Raw genomic sequence first — 13,587 nt, 5'->3', positions numbered from 1 at the left:
TCTCTGCCCTTCCTGGGCTACATCATCTCGGATCAAGGCCTCAAGATGGATCCTGAGAAAGTGAAGGCTGTCCTGGAGTGGCCACGTCCCCAAGGCTTAAGGTCCATACAGCGGTTCCTGGGATTCGCCAATTTCTACCGCAGTTTATTCCTAACTTCTCTTCTCTGACGTCTCCCATCTCGACCCTTACCAAGAAGGGTGTGAACGCCAAAGTGTGGACTCCAGAGGCAGAGTCTGCATTTAATAGCCTGAAGAGTGCCTTCACTTCAGCCTCGATCCTCCATCATCCTGACGTATCTCGGCAGTTCTCACTGGAAGTGGACGCTTCCTCTGTTGGTGCAGGCACACTTCTGTTCCAGAGGAGCTCCAAAGGAAAGGCTGTAGTGTGTGGCTACTACTCTAGACTGTTTTCCTCTGCTGAGCGCAATTACTCCATTGGAGATCGGGAGCTGTTACCCATTAAATTGGCTCTGGAGGAGTGGAGACATCTTCTGGAGAGTGCTGCTCACCCCATCCTGATCTTCACCGACCACAAGAACCTCACTTACCTTCAGTCCGCTCAAAGACTTAATCCTCGTCAAGCCAGGTGGTCGCTGTTCTTCACCCGTTTTCTGTTTGCGCTCCACTACCGTCCCACGGACAAGAATGTGAGGGCCGATGCCCTGTCCAGATCGTTTGAGACGGAAGACACGGTGGAGTCCCTCCAGACCATCATAGACCCGTCCTGCATCGTCTCTGCTAATCCTCTGCAGGTTAGAGACATCCCTCCTGGGAGGACTTTTGTTCGGTTGGCGGACAGGAGTAGAATTCTCCGCTGGGGACATAGTTCTAAACTTGCTGGGCACGCCGGTGTCCGTAAAACCCGAGACCTAATTGCTCGTCACTTTTGGTGGTCCACGCTGCCTAAGGATGTTCTGGACTTTGTCTCTGCTTGCACGGTGTGTGCCTCTAACAAAGTGACTCACTCCAAGCCTGCCGGCCTGCTTCAACCTCTGCCTGTACCCAATGCCCCCTGGCAGCACATTGCGATGGACTTCGTCACTGACCTTCCCCCCTCAGCAGGATGTAACACTGTCTGGGTGGTTGTGGACCGGTTCTCTAAGATGGCTCATTTTATCCCGCTGACCGGCCTACCTTCTGCTCCTCGTCTGGCAAGTCTCTTCATTCAGCACATCTTCCGCTTGCATGGCTTGCCTCTTCACATTGTGTCCGACCGGGGGGTTCAGTTTACCTCCAAGTTCTGGAGAGCCCTCTGTAAACTCCTGGAAGTGAGATTGGACTTTTCCTCTGCCTATCACCCCCAATCCAATGGGCAAGTTGAGAGGATTAACCAGATCATGGAAAATTATCTCCGCCATTTCATCTCTTCACAGCACGATAACTGGGTACAGCTTCTACCATGGGCCGAATTTTCTTACAACAACCACACAAGTGAGTCTACCACTTCCACTCCGTTTCACATCGTGTACAGTCAACATCCCAGAGTTCCTCTCCCTGTGTCGACTTCATCTCAGGTTCCCGCTGCTGACTCTGCATATGGGGACTTCCTGCAAATCTGGCAACAGACCCGGTCCTCTATTTTGCTGGCAGTAGATCGCATGAAGCGAAAGGCAGATATTAAGAGAAAAGAGCCGCCTTAGTATCTTCCGGGGACTAAAGTCTGGCTGTCCTCTCGGAACATTTGCTTGAAGGTGCCTTCATACAAATTCGCTCCCAGGTTCCTTGGACCATTCGAGGTCCTGCAGCAGATCAACCCTGTCGCCTACAAGCTTCGGCTGCCTCCTACCCTCAGGATTCCCAACTCCTTCCACGTCTCCCTCCTGAAGCCTGTGATCCTAAACCGCTATTCCAAGACTCCCAGCCCTGCGGTTGCTCCCAGCGGCTCCTCGGACATCTTTGAGGTAAAGGAGATCTTGGACACCAAGAGAGTGAGAGGAAAGACCTTGTATTTGGTGGATTGGAGGGGGATTGGCCCCGAAGAGAGGTCCTGGGAGCCAGTGGAGAACCTCAATGCCCCTACTCTTCTAAAGAAGTTTCTCTCTCGCTCCGGTCCCAAGAAGAGGGGGCGTAAGAGGGGGGATACTGTAACGTCCGTGGCTGCGGGCTGTCAGCTCCAGCCTCCCGCTGACAGCCGCAGCCACGAGTCGACAAGCGCTGGCCCCAGCCTCCTCCTCAGGAGACGCCAGCGCTTGCATCCACTCACCTTCGCCGGAACCCGCAGGGTGCGCGCGCACGCTCGTCCCTGCTCTTAAAGGGGCAGCGCGCGCACCGGACATCTTGAACGACCTTTGACCCGTGAGTACCCTGGGCTATAAGAGGGGTCCAGCCCCCTATTTCAATGTCTGAGCGTTGTTAGTTTTCCCAGTCTGTCTTGCAAATGGTCCCTTAGTGTTTCCCGTTCCTGTTGTTACCCGTACCTTGTTCCCCGTTCCTGTTTCCCGTGCTTTGCCCTAGTATCTAGTCGTGCCACGTCCAGAGGAATCTGCCACGTCCTGTGTCATCTGCCACGTCCAGAGGAATCTGCCATGTCCTGTGTCATCTGCCACGTCCAGAGGAATCTGCCACGTCCTGTGTCATCTGCCACGTCCAGAGGAATCTGCCACGTCCAGAGGAATCTGCCACGTCCTGTGTCATCTGCCACGTCCTGTGTCATCTGCCACATCTGGAGGAGTCTGCCACGTCTGGAGGAATCCGCCACGTCTGGAGGAACTTGCGGCTCCTGTGTCATCCGCCACGTTTGGCGCCATCTGCTGCACCCATCTCATCTGTGCCAGAGCTGCGGCCACCATCTGGACTATTCAGGTACCCTTGTGTGGGACATTGTATTTCTGGGGTGTCCTGTTTGGCCAGCTGCCTCCCCGCTGCGGCGGTACGGCCTAGTGGGTACACTAACCCGCTTCGTGACATGGGGTCATCTCGGGGTGGGCACTGCTCATTATCCTTATAATTTAAGCGAAATATTGCCTCATAATGCATCCTGGACATGGCCATACGGTACATTGGGGGTATGGTATAAGATGTCCATGCTCCAGTAGGTCCTAATGGATGGCTTTTTCAGAAGCCCCATGTTCAAGTGAAGTCCCCAGAACTTGCCCAACTCTGCTACATCTACAGGGGTCCACCTGTAGGATTGGGCATAAAATGATGTAGGGTTCTTAGTAATATACTGTTGGACATATAAATTTGTCTGGGAGACCATAAGATCTATAAAGTCATCAGTGAAGAAGAACTTGAAAAAGCCCATTTCACTGAGCCCTGCCGTATTAAATTTTAACTCTGGGATTTTGGGCTCATAAATGTCTGGTGTGGGGGTCCAAATGGGGGCTTGAACTGCGGCGGGGTCATTTCGCTCGGGGGCTTCAACTGCACTGGTGGTCAAGGGGCATCTCCTAGGAGGTTCCTCTTCTTCATCACTGGATGAGGAGGTGGATAAATAAAACAGAGTCTCACCATCCGACGACTCTGTGTCGGAGGCAAGAAATGAATATGCCTCTTCGGCACTAAATGTCCGTTGGGACATGTTTGATTGCTTTCCTAACTAGGAGCAATAGGCTGTTACCTAAACCAGCTCAAAAAATTGGTGTTTTTATAGAACGAGTGGGCTTCCCTGAGACTAAACCTAACAAGGGCGAGGGTTCCTAACACTAAACCTAACTAGATTTTATTTGAACTTCCCTGAGACTAAATCTAACTACGGCGACTATTCTCTGACACTAAACCTAACTAGATTATTCTGAGCTTCCCTAACACTAAACCTAACTACGGTGACGGGTGCCTGACACTAAACTTATCTAGATTATTCCGAGCTTCCCTGACGCTAAACCTAACTACTGTGATGGACCCCTAACGCTAGATCTAACTATGGTGATGGATTCCTGACGCTATACCTAACTATGCTTTTTGACGGTTCCCTGACACTAACTAACACTAATACTAAACTAACTAGATAAATTGTCAAAATTAACAGGTTTTTTATTCGTTTTTTTTTTTTTTTAAATATTTTTTTATTTTATATGTTTTATAAAGAAAAAAATAATCCCCAGGGACCAAGAAATTGGTCCTGAAGACTAAGAAGTGGTCAGTGATAGGAGATCACTGACCAAAAATGTGGGGGGAACACAAGGAGGAAGGGTAAAGGACTGGGTAGTGGATTGGGGAGGTGGGAAGCAGAAAAAAGTTGTCTTTTTTTCACTTTTTTTCACTCTTTTTCTTCTCTCCCTCTACTCACAACCGCTCTGAACGCCTCGCTATCTCCATCTCAGGGCGGGTGCGGCAGGATGTGATATCAGGGAGAGGAAGTGAAGAGACCAATCGCCACTATTGGACAGTTACTCACTGACTGACCAATAGTGGCGATTGTGGAGGCGGGACCATCGCAATAGGTCCCGGCGTATTGAGCTGTGATAGCCTGCTGTCGCAAACAGCAGCTGTCACAGCTCGTGCACGCGCCGGTGGAAAATGGCGATGCATTTTCCCTGCGACATAATATTCCGTCGCTGAGCGCGAACGGGGCGGTCAGCGCGACGGAATATTACGTTGCTGAGCTCGAAGGGGTTAAATACATTGAATACACAGTGTCAAGAAACTTTAATTTCACTTTTTCAATGGTTTTCAGTGACTTAAGTGATAAATTATCACGCTGCAGCAAGTTATCAGAGTCAGGATAAGGATTGCTATATCTGTACATGACTCCAAACAAAGAAACAAGAAGTTCATCTGCTCACCAGGCCGTCCATGTGTCCAATAAACTCTCGGTGGGCGGATAATTGTCCGGTAACTTTATCCATTAAAATGGAGACGATCCAGAACTTAGGCTACATTCACACGACAGTGAAAAAAAATGGCCATTAAAAACTGATCAACTGTCAGTTTTTCATGGCCGTTTTGCATTATTGTGTCTGCAAATTTTTATACACTTCCAGTCCGTCTGTCCGTTTTTAATGGCCGTTTGACATCAATTTTGCATCCGTTTTTCATGGCCGTTAAAAAAACTGATGAATTTCATTTGTCTGGCTTCTTTTGTCCCAACCCCCTGAAAACACCCAAACAAAGGTCATTGTCATGATTGTTTCACAGCCCCCCTGTAGATGATGGCACACAGCCCCCCTGTAGATGATGGCACACCGCCCCATGTAGATGATGGCACACAGCCCCCTTGTAGACGATGGCACACAGCCCCCTGTAGACGATGGCATATAGCCCCCCTGTAGATGATGACACAGACCCCTAACCGGAGAAAGCACCACACCCTCCCTCCCTGTGGTAATCTTCCGGGACTCTCTCTGTAAATTCAGGACCGTGCCGAAAAATTTGCTACAGTAGACAACAATGTCCCCTGTACTAGCGCCATGCTACCATAGTAGTGAGCGCAACAATATCCATAATTTTTGTCCGCCTGAATGACCTACATACTCACCGATGCATGACCGTCTACGTCACGAGTGATCTCTAGTCTCACTGGTTCTGCGAAGGCGACGCGAGGACGTCATCTCGTCACCTTCGCAGAACCCATGAGACTAGAGACCACACCTGTAGAGGACGGGGCTGCATCGGTGAGTATGTGTCATTGCGCCGCCGATTACCAGCAAGGGAGCCAATAGTTCCCTTGGCTCTTGAATCCCCAAATCACAGAACCGTTTTTAACGGCTGTTACATGTATTGACGGCCGTTAAAAATTGTTCCATTGACTTCTATGGGGGCCGTCTGGCCGTGAAAGCGGCCAAAAATAGGACATGTTCTATTTTTTGACGGCCAATATTCACGGGTGGTTATAAAAACGGCCGTGTGAATATACCCATAGAACATCACGTTTTTTACTGTTGTGTGAATGTAGCCTAAAACGAAATTCAATAAAATGTATCCTTTATTAGTTCAGATGTTGCCGTCTTTACCTTGACTTTTAACGCATTAAATAAACAATCCCTTATCTTGACTTTTTCAATGGCTTTTGTTGTGTGATATCACGCTGCAACAAATGATATTTTATTTCACATATAGCGAAAAGTAGTAATCCAAAAATAGGTTTTTAACGTTTCGGTCTATACATTCAACCTTCTTTAGACACGGATATGCGGTGCTTGTGACCTCGGTCGCTGTTGGGTAATGGCGCCATTATTTTTGGATTACTACTTTTCGCTATATGTGAAATCAAATATCACTTATTGCATAATACCTTGGAGTGCTGAGTTCCCATTTTTTACACATTGGCGTGGAAGCCTACTCACGCACACTTGAAACACGGAGTGCTGCGGGATCAAGAAAGTATCACGCTGCAACAAGTTATCAGAGTCAAGTTAAAGATGGCTACATCTGTATTACAGTATAAAATCCATCTAGTAACAGATTACACGTTTCATACATTACATGTTCTTAGTCGTAGCCCCTATAACCACACATGTATCTTTCTTCCATGTTTATAAACAGCAGTCCCATGTAACGCCTATATCCAGTGTATGCACAGACAGTCTATCCAGGCAGTAGGAGATAATTAGATGATGTAACAGATACTGCAGCCGCTTATGATGTCACTGATGATGTCATAGACAGTACTAGCCATTAGGTTCTATGTGCAGCTGGATTACATATTTTTTACAATTTCTGCCAATGACGTCTGGACCGGGACTGTGATTGACTGTGTGATTGACAGGTAAGATGCAGCATTTTATCATTAATTCTACATGTTACTGGACACATGAAATATATACGCTCTAGAATTCTCATATAAGGCCAGATTCACACTGGACATTACTGCAGCAATTTCTAACCACACCAACACCTCACCACAACTATATGATTGTAGAAGGATTTTTTTCTGGTGATTGTCGGGGGTTGTTTTTTTTTTTTAGACAAACAGTTCAAGTTCCAGTAAAATGTTTCTATTAATGCAAGTAACAACTGAACATTTTACATTCAGATTTCAAGGTTTCATATTTTCTCATTAAAGTTACAACTCAGTACAAAAGAGTATGTACCCACAGCCTATTTTCAGCCGTTTTCCTGGACGTAAACACCCCGAAAACAGCCGAAAATACGGAGGCTGGACGCCTCCAAACATCTGCCCATTGATTTCAATGTGAAAAACTGTTTTTTTTTCCGATGGTGCATTTTACGTGGGCGTTTGATAAAGTGGCGCATAAAAAACACCCTGTAAAAAGAAGTGCATTTCACTCCTTCGGCCGTTTTTGGAGCCGTTTTTCATTGTCTCAATAGAAAAACAGCTCCGAGAACGTTTGTATAAACGCCTCAAAAAATGTTTGTGGTATAAAAAATGGCTGAAAATCAGAGGCTGTTTTCCCTTGAAAAGAGCTCTGTATTTTAGAGACGTGTTTTAGTTAAGTGTGTGAACATACCGTTACCATTGTCTGAGAATTGCAGCTGTCAGTAATGTGGAATGTGACTTCTCAGTCGTTTTCAATATGATGTCTAATTTAATTTAATTAAATAGTCTTAAAAAGCTACCGTATATTATCCTAATAAGGCTCAGCAGTAGCCAGGGCTGGACTTAGGGGTGTGCGACCTGTGCCATTACATAGGGCGCATCCCTCCAGCAGGTGGAACGGGGCGCTGCGCTTAGCTCCCTTCCACTGCTTGTGTTTTAGAAGCGGCCGGGCAACTCAGCAGCTGTCTTTCCGCCTGAGTGCTTCTCTCACTGACCGCATTTCTAGCAGCGAAAATCGGGATTCCTCTAGGAGATGGGGGCATTGGGGATTGGCATTTGTAAATTGCCCACATTGTGACCCCCCCTAATGTCAGTCATGGACACCTGGGCCTGGGTGTGACTGCAACCCCTATAGTTATGTTCCCTGGGTTTACACTAACATTACAAAATGTTTTCAATGTCTGACTCGTCCTGTGATAGAAAATGAAAGGTGTGAAAGTAAATATATTATTATTCATTCTGGATATGGGGTTATTTTATGTTTATTCCATTATGTATTTTACAGACATTTATGACATCTGAATATGTGGCACCAGTGACAGCCGACATGCTAGGACATACACTGTATATATGTAAGTATTATAGCAAATGACAACCTATAGAAATTCTATAATCTGATGTCATCCAGAATGTTCCTATAGAGACACATGACAAGACTGTGGGAACAAATTCCCCAATGTTGTTAATCCAGGGCCTGTCTTAGGGGTGTGCGACCTGTGCGGTTACACTGGGTACATCACCTGTCACTAATGAATGGGCCGCCACTGGTCTTGATGTCTGGGGCACCCATTGCTTGAACACTCAATCCCACTCTTCATGTAAAAAAAGTAAAGGGCACTGCTCAGGATGCAGATACAATTCCTTGATAATGGATTACATTACAGTGTGGCAGACAATACTTGTCTGGCAGTGTTATTTGGGCACTGTATGATTGCAGTATTTGAGTACTATATTCTACGCCATAAAGCTGAATTCAGACGCTGCAGATTTGCTGCGCGGCAAAATTCACAAGTGTTACAGGTGAATAGTTACAGTCTCAAAAACTCATCCACATGTAGCAAAAGTAAACGCTGGGAACTTTGCTGCAGCTTTATATTATTATTATTATAGAAATGCTCCATAAAGAAGATATTATGGTATTAGTAATATATAAGGGACTTGTTATTTATGTCATTTCCTAATACACATTTGGCTTATGGGGGAGCACACAGCGCACACAGAGTGTCTACATTACCAGTACTGCAGTCTGTGCGCCACCATACAGGTCCGTCCACATGAAGTTGCTGTGTACATGAGCCCTAATGTACATTTCCTTCATTGTTGGGTGGTCTATACTGAGCACACGTCTGTCTGGAGAAATCAAACTACACAATTATTGTTTTTTCCAGAACACCTTAAGATCGGCTGCCTGCTGCCAGGGGGACTCTCTGAAGCAATATTTCATCTATGCAAGGTGCGTCTCTTATTAGTTACTATATGCAGTATCCACCAATACCCTCCACAGTTAGAATGACACTTTTTGTATGTCCTGGGTCAGAATGCCCCTTTTGTATGGCCCCACAGTAATGAAGCCCCCTTTTCTAAGCCCCGACTCAGTCCTTTTATCCCCCATATTAATAGTGCCCCCTTTGCTCCTATAAAATAAAAAATTATACTCACCTAATAGACGACCAACCGGGTCAGACATTTTGCTTCCTCCCTGCGCCGTTATTGTTTGTTCAATTTCAGGGGCGTATGGAGCCCCAGAGCTGTGGGCCACCCCAAATCCCTGGACCCCAGCCGGTCATCCTATTTACCCCTTTGGTAATTTTACACTGCTTGGGGACTGGACTCTGTTCTAGATAGAAATGTTGCCATTGATTGAGATTTGTCCTAATACATTGTCTTTCTTTCTCCTAGAATTAATTCCTCATAAGAGTTAATGATAACCACACGTCCCAGGAGGGCAGATCAAAGATTAAGCAGAGCCCTCCACCTCACATCACATAACGTTCTACATTCAGTCGGATGTATTCAGTAGGAGAGTCCAAGGTCAGTGTATTTTATTAACTGCATCTCTAAATGATCACATAGTGTGTATTACTGGTCAATACTGAAGAGGGCACTACCACCATAGATGGCCTGGGCACCCTCAACTTACACTGCCGATCCGGCATTTAGGGCCCAAACCTATAATATAAAAAAACAGAAAGATACAATCCCTAGTTTATTGACTGGGTGATGTTATTTGGGCACTGTATGATTAAATTATTTGGACACTACATGGTGCATCATAAGGGGGAGGACGTCACAGATACTGCACATGTCACCAATAAACCTAAGGCCGGCCCTGGATGTGACACAATAGCTGCCACGTGACATGCCATCCACACGGACATGACCGCTGTGGCCTAGCAACTAAAGACAACAGAACCACCAGCGCAGGAGCCACAGGGAATTTAAAAAATGAGTAGGGACAATTTGTTATTTTTAGCCATATGCGGCTTAGACTAAGGTTTATGAAACTGTCAGAAAACCCCTTTAATAATTATTTTGTCTGTTGAATCCAGAAATCCAATTTACCATTTTCTACTCTCTCTACTCCAGTCCAAAAGACTCCACAAAAGACAAATTAGAAGTTTTCCATTAAGGATAAGATTATATAGAAGAATAACAATAAGCTCCTGGTCCCTGATACAAAATCTATACCAGGGTCCTCCAACTATTATGTGCCATTATACTGCTGGTGTTATTTGTGTGGCAGAGGGGCATTGAACTCGCCCTGTGATAGAAAATGAAATGTGTGAAAGTAAATATATTATTATTCATTATAGATATGGGGTTATTTTATGTATGTGCATTAAACCCATTATGTATTTTACAGACATTTATAACATCTGAATATGTGGCACCAGTGACAGCCGACATGCTAGAAGATCCACTGTATATATGTAAGTATTATAGCAAATAACAACCTATAGAAATTCTATAATGTGATGTCATCCAGAATGTTCCTATAGAGACACATGACAAGACTGTGGGAACAATCTCCCTGATGTTTTCAATAGGCTGAACATATATTTGTTGATATGATGAACCATACTAAGCGCACGTCATAATATCTTCACAGTTTATACTTTTTGTTTCAGAATTTCTTGAGATCGGCTGCCTGCTGCCAGGGGGACTCTCTGAAGTAATATTTCATCTATATGCGGTATGTCCATCATTAGTTACTATATACAGTATCCACCAGTAGCTCTGTACATTGAAAAAGTAATGAGCGGGCAAAATGCCAAGAAAGGCGTAGCAGTGGGGAACCTTGGATAGTTGGTAGGAATAGGCATAATGTAAGTTAGGGGTATCTTTGTCCAAAATGCTGGCCACATGGCTCGGTTTGGGACTGAACGTAGGTGTAAGGTAATTGGGTGAGGGAGTGTAGGGGGATTTTAGACAGCTTTGGTCTGCCAAGAACATTTGCGATGTGTCAAGGCCTGGATGCAATAGACAAGGACTTAAGTGAGTTTCATTACACAGTCATAATCTGCAGGCATAGGTGATAATGGACACTGGCAGAATGTTTTTATATTTACAGCACTCAAGCGGAAAGCAATGGAAGGTGCCAGGATATTGCCACGTATAGAGCCCCCACAAGTCATGCAGCACAAGGACCTGGACTTCGGGTGTACTGGATTGTTTGGAGCAAATGGCATCAAGGAAGCAAGGCAGGTATCCTCAATGGTATCATTCTAGCAAAAATTTGAGGGAACATGGCACGATGATGGGCCAAGTGCCAGGATCCTTGCGCAGGGATCCAGGGTCGATGAAGGCAGCAATATCCCAGTAGGGCCTCATAATCTCAACATTGGAGAGGGACACCTTGGGGTTGCCAAAATGTTTAGAACACGGGGTACTGGCACAATGTTTGGAATTACAGGAGCAGCGCATCTGGATGTAAAGAGAAGCAGAAGAAGGCAACAGTAGCTGGTTGAGTCTGATTCTGATCTGTCAGATGATAATAAGTGGTCTGATGTTGGGGATTAATGGGCTAATGGGCAAGACGTTTAAGATGCTGAAAAAAATGTTTACGCAGGATAAAGTAAAAAGGTAAAAGCGAGGAGGCGTGATACCGAAAGCCAATCCTTTACTGGAAAGAGGGGGTAAAGTTTGGGGCCAGGAAACATGTTTGTTGATTTCTACCTACACACACTTGTCCCAGGAAATGTTGGGAAACATAAGGGAGGAAAGGCTTGTCTAGTTTTTGTGATGTCTATGGAAGATTTTGTTTAGTATTGCAGTGTTATGGTGGTGGAGCAAGGACCCCCTTATTGATCAGGTGCCAATAAAAAGGGATGGTGCCTGTGAAGCAGGCTGGTAAGTATAAAAAAAATACATCTGTCGCATCTAAAAGAGGCATCAGTAAACGATGAAATAGACAAGGAGTTGAGTGAGTTGCATCATTAAAGCAGAATCTGCAGGCACGGATGACAATGGATACTTGCAGAATGTTTTTTGTGCCTATAGGACTCAAGTGAGAAGCAGTGGAAAGAACACGGATATCGCCACGGATAGGGCGTCCACGAGTCATGCAGCACAAGGAACTGGACTTCTGATGTAATTGACTGTTTGGAGGAGATGGCGTACATTTGCGAAGAATGTAGTTGGCTTTCGAAGCGCGTAAGCAGTCTTGTATCATCACTTCAACATGCCGTGTGGTTTATAAAATGTTTTTCTAATAAAGTCATCACATTGTCATGAGGATTGCTGGACCGTATTTTCTTCTGTTTACTTTATATTTATTGGACAGTGCTAACGCCATACAGCCCTCCCTGTAGAGAACGCCATACAGTCCCCCTGCAGAGATCGCCATACAGCCCCCCCCTGTAGAGAACGCCATACAGCCCCCCCTGTAGAGAACGCCATACAGCCCCCCCTGTAGGGAACGCCATACATCCCCCCCTGTAGAGAACGCCATAGAGCCCCCCCCTGTAGGGAACGCCATACAGCCCCCCTGTAGGGAACGCCATACAGCGTTCCCCCCCTGTAGGGAACGCCATACAGCGTCCCCCTCCCAAAAAAATGCGACCTACAGTGTGTCCTACAAAATACATGTATCCCCTATCCACAGGATAGGGGATACATGTGTGATCGCTGGCAGCGAAAGCTGCTTCTATCCTCTCCTCAGGGAACCCGGCAGTCACTTACAGCCGGAGACCCGACATTCAGCAGCCCGATTGCGCGGGCAGTAAGTTAAAACCGGAGTCGTAAAAAGTCTATGGCTCGGGTTTTAAGGACCCTGACCGCTGGCCGTAAAAATACAGCCAGCGGTCGGGAACCAGTTAATGGCAGAGCGGGGAGATACCTCCCTGCTCTGCCGTAGTGTTCAGTGGCGTCCCGCTGTAGCAGCCATAGCGGCTGCCAGCGGAGCCTCCGGCCATGGTGGGGGCCCGTGCCGGCGGGCAAAACGGGCCCCCTCATGCCGCGGGCCCCGTAGCAGCCGCTACGGCTGCTACGGCGGTAGTTACGCCATTGCTCAGTACATATATACAACACCCAAAAAAATCTCAGTGTTATGACTGTGGACCTCTGTCGCTCACCCTGTGATGAACAGCCGCTACCGCAACTTCCTGGCCACCTCCCCAGAGACCACGGCTGGCGCGGCCTTCCCTTCCTGGAGTGTGCGAAGAGTGCCTTAAAGGGCCAGCGTGCGCACTTCCTAAAAGTTTTCTATCCTACCCCAGTGCACCCTGGATTAGAAAAAGGTCTCTGCCCTTCCACTCCTTGCTTGAGCGTTGTTTGTACTTTTCCCATGTTTGTATTGCAAAGGGTCCCTTAGTATTTTCCTGCTTGATCCCAGAGTTCCCGTTCCCTGCATCCTATTTCCTGTATCCCTTGCTGTTTCCTAACTGTGCCTGCCTTTTATCAGAGTCGTGTGGTACCGCCGGCTGGATATGCCACGTCTGTGTGTCACCTACTATTCCTGGTGCCATCCGCTTCGTCTGGCGTAACCTGCCACACCTAGCCCTATCTGAGCCGAAGCCCACGGCCTAGTGGGTCCACATACGGATGTAGCCATCTTTAACTTGACTCTGATAACTTGTTGCAGCGTGATATCACACAAAAATAACCATTGAGAAGTCATTGAAAAGGTCAAGATAAGGGATCTTTCCACT

General features: G+C 46.5%; 1 long non-coding RNA gene across 1 annotated transcript; it reads left to right on the top strand.

Moving 5' to 3' along the window:
- The first annotated feature begins 9,341 nt into the window (after positions 1-9,341).
- LOC142740563 (uncharacterized) lies at positions 9,342-12,123 on the top strand. The gene is made up of 3 exons (XR_012880782.1): positions 9,342-9,469; positions 10,302-10,368; positions 10,567-12,123. It is a non-coding gene; the product is annotated as an uncharacterized LOC142740563 (long non-coding RNA).
- The last annotated feature ends 1,464 nt before the right edge of the window (positions 12,124-13,587 follow it).

Source organism: Rhinoderma darwinii, chromosome 2 (assembly GCF_050947455.1).
Source record: "Rhinoderma darwinii isolate aRhiDar2 chromosome 2, aRhiDar2.hap1, whole genome shotgun sequence".
In the NCBI taxonomy this organism is placed as follows: Eukaryota; Metazoa; Chordata; class Amphibia; order Anura; family Rhinodermatidae; genus Rhinoderma; species Rhinoderma darwinii.
The sequence above is the reverse complement of the archived record's forward strand: the minus strand, read 5'-3'. Positions and strand labels throughout refer to the sequence as shown.